The sequence below is a fragment of the Festucalex cinctus genome, chromosome 17 (assembly GCF_051991245.1).
Source record: "Festucalex cinctus isolate MCC-2025b chromosome 17, RoL_Fcin_1.0, whole genome shotgun sequence".
Taxonomy (NCBI): domain Eukaryota; kingdom Metazoa; phylum Chordata; class Actinopteri; order Syngnathiformes; family Syngnathidae; genus Festucalex; species Festucalex cinctus.
Genome location: NC_135427.1, coordinates 21,290,346 through 21,294,533, shown reverse-complemented (window position 1 = coordinate 21,294,533; position 4,188 = coordinate 21,290,346). Strand labels below are relative to the sequence as shown.

At 38.8% G+C, this 4,188-nt stretch overlaps 1 long non-coding RNA gene across 1 annotated transcript; it reads left to right on the top strand.

The window, feature by feature from the left end:
* The first annotated feature begins 1,869 nt into the window (after window positions 1-1,869).
* On the top strand, window positions 1,870-3,902 carry LOC144005357 (uncharacterized). The gene is made up of 3 exons (XR_013279547.1): window positions 1,870-2,207; window positions 2,356-2,439; window positions 3,172-3,902. It is a non-coding gene; the product is annotated as an uncharacterized LOC144005357 (long non-coding RNA).
* The last annotated feature ends 286 nt before the right edge of the window (window positions 3,903-4,188 follow it).

The following is a 4,188-nucleotide window of genomic DNA, read 5'->3' as shown; positions in this document are numbered from 1 at the left end:
TTCAAAGAAATTCTGCTTCCAATGTGCCGTACCTAAACTTGCCAGTACCCCAACGTGCAAGTACCCCAACGTGGCCCGGGCTGCGAGGGCCCTTTATAGCTGCTCGCAGCTCTAGTTAGGGCCCGAGCAGCGGCGGCGGCGGTGCCGCTGCGAGGCCCTATTGTTTTTGTAGGAATTCTTCTTATTATTAGGGCCCGAGCAGCGACCGCTGCGAGGTCCCTATTGTTCCTGAAGGAATTCTTATTATTATTCTTCTTCTTCTTCTTTGTTATTATTCTTTTCCGCAAACAACCACATTTTTGAGGCACTAAACATGAACGAAAACTCACCAAACTTTACACGCAGATCGGGTCTGGCGAAAAATTTGATATTTTAAAGTCGCCATACATGATAACAAAAAAATGGCTCTGTAGCGCCACCTACATAGGTTTAACGGATCCCTGTCCCGCTACGATTGTCCTATGGCTACGAAAATTGTGTGGCACCTGTAGCACATCCAGATGAACAAAAACCTCTTTGATATGTGTACCCTAAAATAGACAGGAAGTGAGGTATGAATATTTGAATGTCCAATTTTGGCCCATTTTTGCACATTTACAGGGGTCATACTTTTGCCCGCTTCTCCTACACGGTTAACCTGATTGACTTCAAACTTGGGCTGTACCATCTCAACACCTGGGACAACATTATGGTAAAAAATCTAAAGTTTTTGACATACTATATGACGGTGGCGGGGCATCAAATTTACAGTTTCAAAATTCTTACTTAACGAAGCATTGCCGGTGGTACGTTTAATCTAGAGCTACGAAAATTGGTACACATATGTAACAGACTATGATCTACAAAAAAGCCTGTTGGTGCCATATGCTAAACCTAACAGGAAGTCCGCCAGAGGCGAGGCATCAAATTTTGTGTTTCAAAATTCTAACTTAATGAAGCATTCCCGGCTGTACATTTCACCTAGAGTTACCAATATTTGAAGACATATGTAACAGCCCTCAAGGTACAAAAAACTCTTTTTGAACCATATGCTAAACCGAACAGGAAGTCCGCTATTTTGATTTACTTTGGAACGTGTTGCCATTTTTTGGGCCATTTCATAGGGGTCTTATTTTAACGAACTCCTCCTACAGAGTTTATCCGATCATCTCCAAACTTGGTGTGATTCATCTTAAGATGTTGAAGATGAAAAGTTATTGAAAGCTTTTTATTTTGTCGCACGCTGTTGCCGTGGCATGCACAGTTTGCAAAGGAAAAAATTACTTCTTAATGAAGCATTCCCAGTTGTACGAAGCAGCTAGAGCTACGAAAATTTGGAGACAAATGTAACAGCCCACGATGTACAAAAAAGTCTCTTGGTGCCATGTGCTAAACCCAACAGGAAGTCCCGTAGGGGCCGGGCATCACATTTTGAGCTAAAAAACTCCTCTTTAACGAAGCATTCCCGGTTGTACGTTTCACCTAGCGCTATGATAATTTAGAGGCATACATAAGAGCCCACGATGTACAAAAAAGTCTCTTGGAACCATGTGCTAAACCAAACAGGAAGTCCGCCATTTTGATTTATGATGGGATTTGTAGACTTTTTTTGTGGCCTTTTTTAGGGGTCATATTTTAACTCCTCCTACAAAATTCATCCGACCGTGTTCAAACTTGGTGTGTTTCATCTTAAGATGTTTAAGATGCAAATTTATCGAAAGTTTTTTATTTTGTCGCACGCTGCTGCTATAGCGATGCATTGGTTGCCAAGTAAAGTGCTGCTTTGTTTTTTTTTATCTATACATGTGTGAAAACTCGTGAAACTTTGCACACACATCAGACTTGTCATTAACATGAATTTTTAGAGATTTCTTGTGCAATTTGCAATAAATCGCACCCTCTATACATTTTTTATGGAGCATTTCCGATTGGATGATTCAAGCGCAAAATAACTAAAGATGACTTGACTTGACCTAGATTTGTGAAAACTCAGAGGCATACCTATTATATTATTATTATTTTTTGTACCTTACAAGATTATCTCTTGTGCCACATTAAACCCCTTTGCAGGCCTGAGCCAAACCACGGTCCATACATTTGATACCACTGCTTTATTTCAATGGTCAAGTACTTCATAACCACACCTACTTATGCTTGTCCTTGCATATATAGTAGACAACAAAGAGCTCTTTCAACAAAATACATTTCCATCTACAAAGTCATACAAGGTAAGCACTCTATAAATTCTGCAATCACTACACTTCTATTCCTAAATTATCACTTCAAATACCAACAATGGTTAATACAGCTACAAATTTCTTGTATGTTTATGAAGTATGATACTGTATTTATTTCTACTCCTTTGCTTTTCTACAGAACATGAACAAATCAACAAGCAAATTCTCTTTTGATAAAGACCCTCTAATCATCTCCATACGCAAAGATTGCCAACTTTTTTCCGTAAGTATACAATACATAAACTAAACAGGACAACTTTCTCAATCATATACAGTATGCCATACATATATGTATTAAGTTCTCATTTATTAACAGGTTTGTTAAAGGCACCTTTAGTGTGTTTTTCTGTTTGTAATGTTTCTCCACGAGCACGTCTAGCCATTGATATCATGTAGAACACATATGCTAACCTTTTAGAGACAATTGAAGCTTACTTGCACAGTAGCCACTATCTTAACCACTTAATTCACATGTCTACTTGACAACTTATTACATGTAGTGAAATGGTACTTTGTGCGTCTTATGCTTTTTTCTGAACACTGCTTTTCAACTCTTTCCTTAAAACCAATACATGCGGCACTGTTATACTGTATAAATATATATGTCCGTGTGTATATATAACCATTTATGTACCTGTCGTATCCTTACTTTTATTCATCATTTCATCACACAATCCTAAAACATTGCTTTTTGACCCAGAGGATTCAACTATACCATTTTTGCGTGTCTTATTACTTACTAGCTATATTATTTATTAACGGGCAAAAACTATGAATATAAGATCACCGTCAAATATTACGTCTGTAATATCCATATACAGTGCATTACATAATATGCATTTGTATTAAGACACTACCATGCTAAAAATATGCACACGACTGTTCTGTAAACTACACCTAAGACAACCAAACTTCACAGATCTAACATGATTCTTCATTCTTTTTTGTTCTACAGATGTATCAAATGCTGCCACACAGACAGAAGAAGCCACTGAGGACATGCACGAAGACGATGATCACAATATAACAGGACAGGTTAACCCCCCTGAAGTTTTAGCCCGCAGGTCAAAGCGTCCTAGGACTAATTCATCCATGGAGGTTACATTATCCTAAGACAGACTATGTGCTAACCCAAACTCTTTGACCCCAAGGGATTCATCTGTCCCAGAAAACTTTTACACTAAAGAGTTTATCTGTCCTAGGGCGCTGTTAACCCCAGGTTAAAGTGTTATTTAATCTGTCCTGTTACAACAGCTATACATAAACAGCTGCATTCCTCTCCTGTTCCATCTCTCGCACTTCTTTCATCTCTTTTTCTCCTCTACTTATACCTATGCTTGCTCATGTGCTTTTTTCCCCTTTAGATGATGTCATTGGTTAGCCTGCTTCAAAGCTACATTTTTTCTTGAATAACTGTCACACATTTACTGTTTGCTGGACCCTACAAAACTGTCACAATACTTCACTATGTCATGAATACATATGTGTTGCACAGCGACACCACATTAAGAGTCATCAAAAAGCTTTTTATTTGATCACACACCATCTCTGTGCCATGCAATGTTTTCAAATAAACAGATGCTGGTTTTGAATATCAAACGAGCGACTTTTCATGAAACTTTGCACACACATCAGAAAGTCCACACTTTTGAATTTATTTTGGGAATTGTGCATCATTTTTGGCCTTTTACTGCACCTTTTTACACACAAGGCACGGCAAATGCATTTCTATTTTCCATGGTCCTTGTCTATTTAACAGTACCCCAACGTGCAAGTCCCCCGACTTGCATATACCCCAACGTGGCCCGGGTTGCGAGGGCCCTTTATAGCTGCTCGCAGCTCTAGTTCTTCTTTTTCTTCTCCGCAAACAATCGCATTTTTGAGACACTAAACGTGAACGAAAACTCACCAAACTTTACACGCACATCAGGCCTGGCGAAAAATTTGATATTTTAAAGTCGCCATACATGAT